Here is a 14,976-nt window from a genome sequence, read left to right on the forward strand (position 1 = left end):
GTTTGGAGCTTGAATTGAACTTAATATGGAAATGAATTTAGGCCCAGCGATGAATGTAATAATTATTTTATACACAACCACTTTTGTTTTTGTTAACCTTTATAAAATTGTTTGAGTAGAATTATCCAGCCGACGTGGATCTACCTAAAATAGAATAGTCAGAAATGATGATTGTTGTGATAATTACATTGACTTTTGACGTGTTTGATGAGCATTGTAAACAAACAACAATTTTGCAATAATGAAATGGTTGTACTCAAGGTCATTGTTGTTTACAAATCTAAAAATAGTGCACTGTCTTAATTGTTATTGTGTTTTGGTTGCAGTATCATAATACTTGAATTAGATGAGTGCATGGACCTTGATTATGACATCGAAATAATGGATGAAAGTCACGAAGTCCTTGTCATAGCCCTCGTGATAAAAACATAGGATTTAGAGAGTCCCTTGTAGAGCAGGGACGAGTCTAAATTTAAGACCCAGGTGCTTGGTCCCCGATTACCCGACCCTACCCGGTACCCACCGTAGGTCTCAAGAGTTGAGTACATAATGTCCGATTGGGAATAGTTTTACCAGAGCCCTGGCAAATGCTGTTTACAAACATGTATAAATGACAGGATCATTCATTCACTAAAGTCGACTGAAGTTAAATAATTACTCGAACGTATGAAGTCTGAAACAATGCGTGCACAGTCAGGAAGATATGCAAACATAAGTGTCTTTTATTGTTATTGTATTGTATAACAAAATATTACATGACTAACCACGGGTCCCACCCAACTTAAGTTCCCAAGTTACCCGTCCCATCCTAGTCCCTTGATTCAAATACTACTGCAGCAAGTTTCACAGACGCCAGAGCTGGTATTAATTTCAAACATTTCTGATGCATGTGCTGACGTCATTGTCATAATAATATATTAGTTTATACATAATATTAGTATAGTATTACAGGATATTGGAAAATACTGTGATCATATTGTAAATCATATAAACTTGGTAAGCTAATCATGCAAGGCAATGCTTTTCCTGTAGTTCAGCTATAAGCTAACAATTAATGTACTTCAGTGCATCAACAGCACTCATTTCATCGTTGATGCTCTGTGTGGATGATAGGAATTACAGATAGTATGGAGTGGTTGGTTGGTTTGTTGTTTAACACCGCACTCAGCAATATTCCATATTACAGTGGTCTGTAAATAATCGAGTCTGGACCAGACAATTCAGTAATTATAATCATGAGCATGAATCCACGCAATTGGGATCGATGACATGCATCAACCAAGTCAGTGAGCCTGACCACCCAATCCCATTATTCGCCTCTTACAACAAGCATAGTTGCCTCGGTTTATATACTACTCAAAAGAAGTTAAGGATCACATGATTCTTTCACATTACAATAGTAAATCTCATGCCATGACAGATTAATATTACCAATATGAAAGAATCGTGTGATCCTTAACTTCTTTTGAGTAGTATTTATAGTGAATTCATTTTGTAACTTACTTGGCAAGAAACTTTCAGCACTGATTAATTCATGAGGAACACACACAGCTGCTGATCATCTTCCCGAGGCAAGGGAGTTAACCGATTAAAAAAGACCAGTTTCCACCCTTGCCGAACTTGGCTGGAACAATGGAGTCATAGTTTGGCTGGTCTAATGAGTCTATGCATTGTCCAATCAAAACAGCGTAACAAAGTCGACATCTGCTTTGTCAACTGCCGTGCAGATTTCAGCCGGTTGCCATATTTTGTAAAGCATGTATGCTGCTAACACAGATATTTTGCAAATCTTTTCATGTTTCTGATCAAGGTGCTCATGTGATTTGATGCACTTAGCTAAATGAGAGGTGGAATCTGTTTGGTCAATAGGAGGGACGGAGAAGGGACATAATCCATACTAGCCACTGGTCACACTACGATCGAGCTCAGAAAGTCCAGCCTAGCTCAGCAAGGATGGAAACTGGACTTTTACAGTTAGGTAACTCCCTAGCCTCGGGAAGATGCTACAGATCATGTGCTGATAGGCTATTTATTAATGTAAAAAATGCAAAATGAATCTCCATTACCCTGTTAGTTTTGAGGTGGTTACAGACAAATACACATGAACGATTTTCCAAAACCCAACAGTATAACAACACTCTTTTATCATTGTTTATAATTACCTAATGTATTCTCTCAGTCTGTGCCAAAAGCTTTTGGGACTACGTGACTTAACATGACTTATTGCATAATTTTCAGTATCAATTCAGTGTTATACATGGACAATTAATAGCTGAGCTTACTCGACAGAATAGAGCTTTACTAGACCCAGGCTTTTGGCTAGTGGCTAAAGTGGCAGACTGTCGTCTTCAGCTTGCATGCTCATATAAATCAATTGCAGGCGTTATACATGAACTCTACTGCAGTGTATAATGCATAAAAAATGTGCTCCATCTGTTTTAAGTTTATGCAACATGTTGCACACTTGGGTCAACACACAAACAGATGCAAAATAGCAAGCAAAACAGCATTTAAGCAAAACTGGCTACTCATTGGTGTAAAACTTCCCAAAAGACCCAAGGGAGTAAAAATTGTATTGTCAATACCAGATGAAGCCTATAAATTCTTTGAATGGCATTAAGAAGTTTCCGTTTATTTGTTGCAAGGTGTCTCACTCAGCAATAGTCCAGGTATATGACAGCAGTCTGTAAATAATCGTGTTTGGACCAGACAATCCAGTGATTGATATTGTGAACAAGATCTACACAAGGGAGATACGATGACATGGATCAACCAAGTCAGCAAGTCTGACCCCCTGATCTTGATAGTCGCCTCTTACAACAAGCATGGCTTGCTGAAGAAGTACTCCAACCAGGATCTTCACAGGTCGGCATTTAGAAGTGATATACAGGAAAAAGAATTTATGGAGGTCAACTTTTTTATTAGGAACACAACATTTCAGAGCATATGATTACTCCTTCATCAGTGGTGATAATTGCACTTATATAGCGACGTGCATGTACGTGTGTGTGTTTGTGTGTCTGCTTGTACTAGTCCGGACTGATTCCGATTTATAGTGCTAGCTCACTGAGATACCATGCCGCAGTTTAACATGAATACCCCACTCAGACACAGTATACTGACTCCGAACCAACCAGTCCTTCTTTCAGACCATTAATGCCGAGCGCCAGACAGGGCAACAACAAGTACCATCTTTTAACGTCTTGGTATGACGCGGCCGGGGATCGAACACCGGACCTTCCGCTCTCCGGGCGGACGCTCTACCACTAGACCACAGAGGTGGTCCCTTCATCAGTGAATTGATGCTCGGAAGTAGAGCATATACATGTTACCTGTAAAAACAACAAAAGTTATAAGAAAACAAAGGTGGAGACTTAACCATGTTAACAAGGGAAGCCAACAGTTAATAACGCTGAAGCCAGTTAACAAATAACCTATGACCTATAAATATGGTTTTACTATTATAATGTGAATAAGAACTTGTGAGTTAATACTCAATTGTTAAAAAAATTATCTGGTGCCATAGACCTACACAATCCGTAATATTTAGTTAATACCATGATAACCCATAGACTATTTTTCTGGAAAATGAGTAAAAAATTAAGTTTGCACACAACTTCAGCAGTGTTTAGGTCAATAGGTCGAAATTTATATTTTGAATTCCAGTTTCAAAAATTATGTATTTTTTGTTTCCTCAAGATGTTGATTAGGGGTGGCAAAAATATTGGGGTAGGAGTTTGTAAGATAAATTCTCTACACGTTTTAATTATAGTAGCTTAAATAATTGAATTTTGTTCAAAGCTTCAGCATGGTCAGCAAGTGAGGTTTTATTACATTTTACTTATTTTTGGTCAGCCGAATAACCAAAACACTTTTCATTTTTTTCATTTTTTTTACATTTCAAATAGCTTGTCGGCATGTTTCGGCTTATGTTTCCATTTAAGGTGCATCCGTGATATTGCATTACCGGTAAATGCAATGTTAAAATACAATGTCATGATAATTCTGAAATTTAGAAAATAAAAACATTAAAAGAAATACAATGTACCATATTTTGAACAAAGACCCATATTTTTTTCCTAATTTGGCTTCGAAAAATTTAATACTTCATTGGGAATCCTAGATCCCTGCCATTAAATAAACAATAAACGGAATCACACAATTATTTATTTGTTGCATGACAAAAAATATTAGAAATACTAATTGCTGTGAAGATATTCCTTACTGCTATAACAAATTATGCATGTTGTTGTGAATTATTGTTCAATATTTAATCATTTTTAGATAAACAGTTGTAAGTCCCCAGTATTGATATTGGAGTTACCATGGTAACATTGTGCTTTGACAGTTTACAATGGTTTGTTTACCTGAGTAATGTAACCAGGAGTTTTTAAAATAAACATTTCCCGTTATGTACAAATGATGTATTTTGAAAATATTCAATTCTGGTTTTCTATCTTTAAACTCAGTGAATGCTATTACATCGTGAGCTGAATATAAAGTTGTATATAACTTCAAAAAATAATGATTTTTCATTGCCATACAATATTCAGGTTGGTTTGGTGTGGAAATGAAAGCTAAATCTGTATAAAGTGCAGTAAATTCACAATTTTTGCAATAGTCTGTAAAATATTTCAAATTTGTGTCTGACTGACCCTTACTTGTCCGTCCACACAAACACTCAATTCCTCGAAAGTTTATTTACCAACATCACTAATCCATGCGTTGCGTGTAACTTGTCATGCTTTCTCGAGCTTATAGGTGTCATCAGACTGTGGGTACTTCATCATGTTCAAGATTATGTGCACAGGTTCCTAATATGTTTTACAGTACTGAGTTATTAATTGATGTGACACCGGCAGCAGACTAGCCTATGTTTCAACTCCGATAAATTTATGGGGCCTGGGTGGAATCTAGATGATCTAGTTTTGTTCAGTGCAATATGGTTTTGTTTAGTGCAATATAGTTTTGTTTAGTGCAATATAGTTTTGTTTGGTGCAATATGGTTTTGTTTAGTGCAATATAGTTTTGTTTAGTGCAATATAGTTTTGTTTGGTGCATCTTGGTTTTCATGTCAACATAAACCTAGTGCAAGTTAAATCAAATCCTTAAATCGAGTCCTGCCAGTAAAGACAGATGTGTGGGTAAAAAGAATTAATTTCAAAAAAATATTTTTGTTGTTGCTGGTCGAATCTGTACACTAAATTCTATTTAAAAAACCCTGTGACAGTTGAAACAGGTGTGCACAGCATGCGGAGTAGAGATATTACAGTATGTTCCAATCACAATATGATACTTAGCCCTGTACTATGGGTGTGATATGATTCATATCCCAAAACAGCTCTTTTATTTCCTAAGTTGATATTTTTTCTATTTGCAGGTGAATCACAACCCTGAATCTTTTGCTTTTATATTTCAAAGATTTTTTGGAAAATGCCTTCAAAATGGGATATTGTTTTGGTGAAAACATATAGGGCACTTTGTATGTTATGCTATTTGTAGCCAACCGGGAAATACGAGAGAATCTGCGTAAGCTGGCTGTTGAATAGTTTCTGTTATTATTCACATGTTCTGACTGTTCTGTCGTATCACTACACCACTAATGCAGAAGCATCAGCTCTATCGACTCAGAGGCCGATATTTAGTTCCAAGTCTGTAGCAAATGTCAGTCAAAATCTCAGACTGGATGTATGATATTCCCAGTTCAGGCTAATATAGTTTAGACTAATGTAATGGCTTTGTAAATGTGACTTACCGTTATCGACGTAATAAGCGCCCAGGGCGCTCTCAAAATTAGAAATACAAGGCTCTTATTAGATTATTATTTTGGTGGTTAAAAACTAGAGTTGAAAGATAAATTTTGTGGTTTATACTGACGGCCTGAACTGTTTACGTACGACAGATATATTTTTTCCAGAATTTAATTGCCCATAATTAAGGGTGCATGTAACACATGAGTGCGTATTATACACGAATAAATAAGTCTTGTGTACATTGATCAATCGGAAGGGGTGCTAATTGGGATTGTTCTCTTGCCAATATATTAGCAAATATCGCTGTGTGTGCTTATTAGAGCGGGGCACTTATTACGTCGAATATGGTATATTCTAATAATAACTGAACTACTAAAGAGAAAGATGCTTTAATGATTAATTTTGCAATGTTATGATTATTGCATTGAGTGCAATGTGAAAACAGAATGTGTAAATTAAATACCCCCTGAATTTAGGAAATAACTATAAAAGATAACAGTTTTGAGCAGAATGATGATTTTTTTTCCCTAATATGCCTGAAATGGCATTTAGTTTGGAATTTGATAAACATGACTAATACCTAGGGTATATATATATACCATGATATACTGGAGCATAGTAATATCCTGTTTGTAACAAGTGACTTCACACCCCTTTTAGCTAGTGCTGGCTACTGATTTTCATCTTAAAAAGATATGCAAAAATCTCCGAGACAAAACAACAGATTTCATGCCACTGGTGAGTAGTGACACATTTATGCATGGATTATTTTGTATACATTTCAGATATAACAAAATGAGTTGCTTTCCGTCTTCGGCAATTGACAAAAACAAGTCTGCTTCAGTTAATCAAAGTTTTATTTCACCACAATAGTTTATGTAAGATATTACCGATGACACAATTTTCATATCGATACTCGTTACTATTTCTTCCCATTGATGATAATTCCGATTTTCGATCTTTTTAGCCCACCCTACTTTTGGTACTTTTTCTTGCTATTTCCATAATGTACACATGGGGAAGGCTAACCTGGACCTTCGTTGATTACCACAGGCGAACGCTTTATGTGTCCATATCCTGTTTGTGCAGGACATGTGTGCTGATTGTCCAATGTCATGGCTTCAGCAGGATCTGCTGGTTATCTTACAATCACTGCTGTTCTCGCTCTAGCTGGTGGTTGATAAGGATGGCATGTGTACCAGGACAGCAAGGTTTGCGGATCTGCTGTTACAGTGCTGTATCTGCTGCCTTTGTATGCCAATCAGCTCATTTAGGGAACTGCTCTCATGTCAAGTAGATCGCCTCAGTGGTCTAGTGGATAGAGCGTCTACCCAGAGAGCAGATGGTTGGGGGTTTGATCCTCGGTCACATCATACCACTGGTCGTTTAAAAGAGGTACTTGTTACCCTGTCTGATGCTTGGCATTAAGGGAGTAAAACAATAAATAAATACCATACGGCTGTGTCTGAATGGGGTATCAGGGGCAGGCGGGTAGCCTAGTGGTTAAAGCGTTCGCTCGTCACTCCGAAGACCCGGGTTCAATTCCCGACATGGGTACAATGTGTGAAGCTAGTTTTTGGTGACCCCCGTAGGCATATTGCTGGAATATTGCTAAATGTGGCATTAAAGTGTACTCACTCACTGAATGGGGTATCCATGCTAACTTGCAGCATGATATCTCAGTAGCTAGCACATTATAAAACTGGCATTAGTCGGCACTGTTAGTATTACAAGCAGCCACACAAACGTGCATGCACTTCGATATGTCAGTGCAATAATCTTGAACGTGACGTGATGTTAAACCCCATTTCACCTCGTGTTCAAGATTGTAGTTCCTAGAGTGTATGTTCAACCATGGTCATTCCAAGTGGAATGATTCTTAAATGAAGAACAGGAAAGACTGTTTATCAAGCATGCCACTGGGCAGTCCTGAAGATGTTGACATGTGTCCTTTGGATTAAGAGTGTGCGAAATGGAAGAATATGTTTGATCCACCGAACTTCGGAATCGTTTTTGCACCAATGCCAGATAATAAGGACTTTTGGAAGTTTGAGGTGTGTGGTTTCTCAGTAGGCTAGCACTAAGAAATCAGCATTAGTACGGACTAGTACAAGCAGCCACACACACACGCGCCGATGTTAAACCCCACCTCACTAATGCTGCTAGCTAGCAGAGATACCATAGTAGTTTAACAGGAATACCCAACTCAGACATAGTATACGGACTCCGAGCAGACCAGTTCTTGTTTAAGCCCTTTATTGTCGAGCACCAGGCAGGGTAACAACAAGTACCATCTTTTGACGTCTTTTGGTGTGATGTGGCCAGGGATTGAACCCATGACCTTCCACTATCTGGGCAGACATTCTACCACTAGACCAAGGAGGCGGTCATGAGATTGATAATTCCTTTTTTCATTCACCTTGGGGATTCTTGGTAAGAATATAGGCCCACAGCAACCTGTGTTATGAGGCATCTTTCCAAGGCAAGAGAGTTGACTGACTATAAAAGTCCTGTTTCCACCCTTGCCGAACTAGGCTGTTTTATTGAGTTACATTTTGGCTGGGCTAAGGAGTCTATGAATAGTCCAATCAAAATCATGCAACGAAATCAAAATCCGGTTCGTAAACAGTCGTGCAGATTTCGGTCGATTGCAGGATTTGCAAAGCATGTGCATTGCCAACTTGTCAACAGATATTTTCCAAATCCTTTCATGTTTTTAATCAAGGTGCTTACGTGATTTGATGCACATAGCGATGTAAGACCCGTTTTATCACAGTACAGATCTTGATTATCGATAAGATCGTCTTGACTCGGCGCTGCCATTTTGTTTGAAGCAAATGCAAGTGATACCAGATGTGGAATCTGATTGGTCCATAGGAGAGGCTTAGAAGGGACATAAGAGTCTATGCATAGTCCAATAAAAATCACGTAACCAACTAGACGTCCGGTTCATAAACAGCATGGATTTCAACGTGCAGATTTCGGTCGACTGCAGGATTTGCAAAGCATCTATACAGCCAACTTGTCAAGGACAGACATTTTGCAAATCAAGGTGCTCAAGAGATTTGATGCACTTTGCGTGCTACGACCCGTTTTATTACAATTTAGATGCCATAAGTGATGCTGGTCTCAGACGTTTACCACTTCGGTGAAACCCACGAGCAAGTGTATGGTGCTGACAAACCTTGAAACATAATCGGGTCGAGCCGGGATTTGAACCCACAATCATAGGTTTCTGGCGCAGGCAAGGGACTCATCTCTGCACAGCGAATCACGGCGCCTTAGACAACTGGGCCAACTGGGCCCCCCAACCCTGAAATGAAGTACAATTTGAGTTGGTGTATATGATGGATATTTCTTGATGGAATTGTAGCAGCTTGATAACGTTGAACGAATCTACATTGAAATGTCGCTATATGCAATAAACCAGAAGTTGTTATCCATAAAGTTGTACGTTTTTCTTACTTATTTGCCAAATTCTAGAATGCCTATCGTGCATTTAGGAAACAAGCATTTAATATTTTTGTGCCTAATACTTAACCTTTCCTGAAGCAGCCCTGCAGTATTTATGATTAGTACCATCTTGCTCAGATAATTTATATCCATTTAGTTCTAAATACACTGAAAATTGGCAACCCCTGGGTGGCAATACATTTCATGCAGAAAAACACGACAGAAATCAACAAAGGGAATGTATTTACATTTTGGAGACAACAGAGAGCTTGGAATTTTGGTGCTTTTCTATATACGACTGTGATGTCATATCTTTTGCGTCACAATGAGCGTTATGACGTCATAATGGTGACGTGCGATGTAGGGCGAAAGCCTTGCAAATCTTGCTTTGTTTTCTTTAGGGATGCCCACCTCATGTTAGCTTACCAAGTTGCCGTGCTTATATGCTTTCAATGCCTGTCATATGTTCGAGTGAAGTATTACGGTGTAAACAAACTGCTTGAGTATATACAGCACCATATTTTGTTCGGTGATTCCGTAATTCAGATCAATAACCCACTCAAAACACTGAACTCAACCCATGCCGCTTCACTCAGTATATTTGCTAACACCAAAGAATTCGCGTTTTATTTAGTCATGGTAGAATGGAGAAAAACATACAGTGTTTTCAATGTAGAGCTGCACGTTCGGTTCCAAATTCAATTTAGCGGGATTAAATCTACAGGTAACCTAGCTCTACATTGAAAACACAGTATGTTTATCTCCTAATTAGAACCCATGAAGTGCAAACCTTAAACCTGAGCATCAATTAGATGGTAACGGGAAACGAAAGTAACATCATCTTTAAACAAGGAAGTTTGAGTAAATGATTTTTTGTTGAAAAAACCAACAAACACATAAATTAAATGAAACATGAGACTGGTAGGCCTGTCTTGTCAGTCATGCTTTACATTTTTCACAGCTTTCCAAAAGATTGATAAAATCAATACCCCCTAATCTAAATTTTTTATTGATTTTCACATGGATTGATGAACCGGTTGTGCAGTTTTCCTTATTTGCTATGCACCTTCCAGGCCTTCTATGAGCCTATGGTGTTGGGTTCGAATCCCTGATCCAAACATCATCTTTATTGATACAAATTTCATACAATGTTAAATTTTCTCGGGATACATATACGTGTCCGCATATTGTGAACAAAGGTTTGCGTGAATAAATCATTCCTCTGAGACTGTTCCTGTATTGATAGACCGCCTCTGTGGTCTAGTGGCAGGATCGTCCGCCCGTTCGATCCCCGGCCGCGTCATACCAAAAGAGGTTAAAAAATGGTACTTGTTGTGACTCTGTCTGGCGCTTGGCATTAAGGCTAAAACAAGGACTGGTCGGCTCGGAGTCAGTATACTGTGTCTGAGTAGGGTATTCATGTTAAACTGCGGCATGGTATCTCAGTGAGCTAGCACTATAAATCGGCATCAGTCCGGACTAGTACAAGCAGCCACACAAACACATACACGTACATGCACATCGATATATAAGTGCAAATAATCTTGGACGCGACGTTAAACCCCATTTCACCTCACCTCACCTCCTGTATTGATAACTAGGACCTTGGGGACCAGTCATCAATTACAAAGGGGGGAGGGTGTCAGCTTTTTGATGCACTAATGTTGACCCTTCCCTATTGCTTGTCATATTTTCGATGACCCTCCCTCATGTCCTTGTATGTTTTTTTCATGACCCTCCCTGAAATAGAAAATATAAAAGCATTGATATTTCATTATGAAAGGGCGGTGGGGTAGCTGAACTGGTTAAAGCATTCGCTCATCACGCTGAAGACACGGGTTCAATTCGATTTAAGACCCGTGAAGATCCGGGGTAGAAGAGCTCTTCAGCAACCTAAGCTTGCTGTAAAAGGCAACTATTCTTGTGTTAAGAGTCGACTAACGGGATCGGGTGGTCAGGCTCGCTGACTTGGTTCATGCATGTCATTGTATCCCAGTTTGTGTGGATCGATGCTCATGATGTCAATCACTGGATTGTCTGGTCCAGATTCAGTTATTTACAGACTGCTGTCATGTAGCTGGAATATTGCCGAGTGCGACGTTTAACAACAAATAAACAAACATTGTGGGAAGCCCATTTCTGGTGTCCCCTGCCGTGATATTGCTGTAATATTGCTAAAAGCAGCATAAACCTGTACTCACTCACTTAATTATATAATGTCCATTATGTTCACGACCCTCCCTGGATATGTGTTTTATTTTTTATGACTTCTCCCTTTTTATGGCCCTTACCTTGATTCCCTCGAACCCTCTCCTCTGATCCCCTCCCAGCCCCCCCCCCCCCCCTTCATAATAAATGACCGGTCCCTTATAGCATGTATAGCGGTAGAAACTAACAGTTTCCCTCCATTAGTCCTTATAATGATAACAAATAGCACATTTCTACTAGTCCTTATGATTATACCTTTACTATCATGACTATTCAGTATTGGGCAGTTTGGCAAGGACTTTAGGACTAGTGTCAATTTCTAAAGCTGATGTATATGTTAATGCTACAAAAATAACAACATTGCATACATGGTTGAGTGTGTGAAACGACCCTTGATCTTGACATTGTGAATAATTAAAATAGCAATTAATATCATGAACTAGCTTTTTATGAACAACATCCTGTTTGGGCACCATGAACCATCTGCAGCCCTTGGTCCTTATAATTGCACACAAGGAATGACTGTCAGGAAGACAACTGAAGACATGGTACATTTTGTTACAAATTCTTGAGCCGACAGAAAAACGTTTTTGGAGTGAACGTGTTGATTTGATAATGCAACTTCGGGGGGAATGCCCCCAGACCCCCCTAGAGTTTTCCTGTTTTTTTTTCTCGGGAAAAACCTGCTCACATCCCTGAAGTTATTATAGAGTTTAATACATTTTTAATGAAAGAGAAATTCTCTTTGTCTACTCACTGTCTTTTCCTTGCTGTGATGAAACAACTTGAATCTCAAATTACTTTAGTCACTGGGATACAAGTAATCACATATATGCAAGTGAAAATTGAGCTAAACGATAAGAAATCTTAACACTTTGTATTTGGCAATCATTGAAGAGAATCATTGCTGTGTCATACAGGTGGCTGTGAAAGGGTCATTACACAGTAATGTCTTGAATGAATTATGACTATAACATCATGACTATAACTACAGCTCAAGAGGGATCTTTTGACAGTTTGCTTCAATAGGTTTAACATGATTATGATCATCACCATGGCAACTGCCATACTGGTGCCCAAGGTGACGAAGAAGATGATTACAGATTAGATCATATTTTGGCCAGTGAATCTTTTGAATAATATCTCTATTTACATGACTTTGTTTCTGCGAGTCCAATCTGGCATGATATGTACTTCAAACTTTCATAATTATGTTATTAACTTTCAGTCTGACTATAGTTAGTATTTCCAACGATGGTTTTGCATCGCCTGAGATTGCTGTATTATTGCCTTGTTCCACTGACTAAGCTTTCCCTGACCAACTTCAAAACCTGCCTGTTAATTATTTTTATAAAACACCTCAGTTTAAGACCAAATATTTACAGGACAGTCAATAATTTCTGGTGTATGGTACACATTCTTTTGACAAATCAGCGCAGGTTAGTGATGTGAGATCCTTCTATTATCGAAAACCATTTAGTTTCATTAGTATTTGAATAAGTTTGTTCATTACCTGATACCACTGGATGAGCACAATTTGTGAATGGTTCGAATACTAAAGTACTCACAGAAATGAAAAAAAACTGTTTTTTCGAGCTCAAATTTTAAATAAATGCAGTTAATATACAAAATATATAAATATTCAAACAAATCAATTAATACTAATTGGGCCTTGGCACAAATACAGCGTATCAAAGTTTTTTTTGTCTTTTTACATGTAAAAGTTTGTAAAAATATGAACAAAACAGACTATTGTGAAACTGAGCATAACCAGGTGTTGTAGATCAAGGTGAATGTCCATGACCTATGACACCTTGACGACAGGTGAAAACAGGTGCTTGAAACCCACGTGCATGTGATTTGTCAGTGGTTAGTGATTTGTCAGTGGCATTGTGGGATAGTGAATCATCGTCAAAATATCAGAACGTAAAAGTAACATATTCCCTTCTCAAACAACTTACTTGTCATTATTATTATGTACATAAACATAGCTGTTATTTTTATTGTTGTTTTGATAACTTTTTTTCAGGCTAATTTGCATAATGCCTATTGAATGTTGAAAGTGCCTACAAATTATCTCCTGTAAAGTACATGTTGTATTGAGCACTGAGATAAAACTAACAAATCCAGACTAGTACTTTTCCAGTTGTTTTGTTATTTCGTATTTCCATCTACGTTATGCTTTGTGTCGATTATTAAATCCAGCAAAACACTTTTTTTTTTATTTCTTTAGTACTTTAATAGGCGCACCTTTTCGCAAACTTTCTAAGCACCCAGGGCGCCTAATATGGAGAATACGGTATTTGATCAGTGTTACAGATATGACATTCCCAGCAAGGCAACTTAATGTGTGAGGGTGCCCTTAATGAAGCAGTTTCTGTAAAAACATGTCAGCATATTCAATAAAGAAAATTATTAATAGTTTATTGGAGAAAATTAGTCTCTGTGACACATCCTGGAGCATATATTTTATTAAACAACCCACCATTTCTAGTGATGGGATTGGTCTGACTTTCATATTGAAATTCATCGCAATAATGATTCTTGTATTGCGATGTGTACCATCATTTATTCATTCTTTCATCTGTAATTTGTTATGAAACTGAACTGAAAAAAACATACATCGGGCTTTCCCTACCCATTTTGACAACTTTGTCGTCTGCCATTTTGATGAATATTGTTGGGTAGCGCATGTGTAATAGACACTTTGTGTACAGGAAGTTTGTTGTGAATAGTTTCGCTTTTTCAATCACAAGAATCAGTTGCTAATTTCTGAATTTTGTTATTTCAATTTGACTTGTCACTTATCATGTGTTTATGTAAAACTTTGCCATCAAGATGAAAATATGCATGGTTACGAAACTGGTATTTTCCCAACGTTTTGTGATACCCATTCGTTAGAATTTCAAATTGTGGTGTACCGATACTACCGCCCACCTTAATCTTTTCATCTGAGAATCTCATCCCTTCTCAGAATCAGTATGCTATTCTCGTCCCGATTTCAGCACTGCCAATTTAGAAAGTAAAATTACTCATAACTTTACTTCAGGGACAATATATTAATCTCTGAGAACATTAACCATTAATCTTGAATGAAATCTAGACAATTATATCATTCATTATGCTCTATAAAAAAATGATGGGTTTCTTCATGTTATGTGTAATTACCATAGTTAGGCTTTTCATCTTTTTTTTATAGTTTTTCCACTGACCCAAAATACTGAGAACATGGACAATGATGGGGAGAAAAAGAAAAATTACATTTTTTTTTTTTTAGTATCAAATCAGTGCCAACCCAATAAAGAAATAGCATAACAAATATTTTTCTACAATCTTGCATTTGTCTATCGATCCCCAACCACAACCACAACCACACCAAACTGAACTTTGTGTGTGTGTGGAATTCCATAAACCATTTTATCGTTGTTGTTTTTTTCCCACTGCCGAGCTGGTTCTTTCTTTTTTTCTGAAGGAAAGTCTGGCTTACTTTTTTTAAGTGCAGCAGCTGGTCACTGTCCTTGACATGAACTGGTCTGAAGCCCTGCATTGATGCAGTCACATT

The 14,976-nt window shown here is 37.8% G+C and overlaps 1 protein-coding gene across 6 annotated transcripts in view; it reads left to right on the plus strand.

Annotated features, from left to right (window-relative positions):
• The window catches only part of LOC139446791 (orphan steroid hormone receptor 2-like), a 58,587-nt gene that overhangs the window by 1,009 nt on the left and 42,602 nt on the right, over positions 1-14,976 (plus strand). The window lies entirely within an intron of this gene.

The sequence above is a fragment of the Haliotis cracherodii genome, unplaced genomic scaffold (assembly GCF_022045235.1).
Source record: "Haliotis cracherodii isolate W230 unplaced genomic scaffold, xgHalCrac1.p SCAF_6, whole genome shotgun sequence".
NCBI lineage: Eukaryota > Metazoa > Mollusca > Gastropoda > Lepetellida > Haliotidae > Haliotis > Haliotis cracherodii.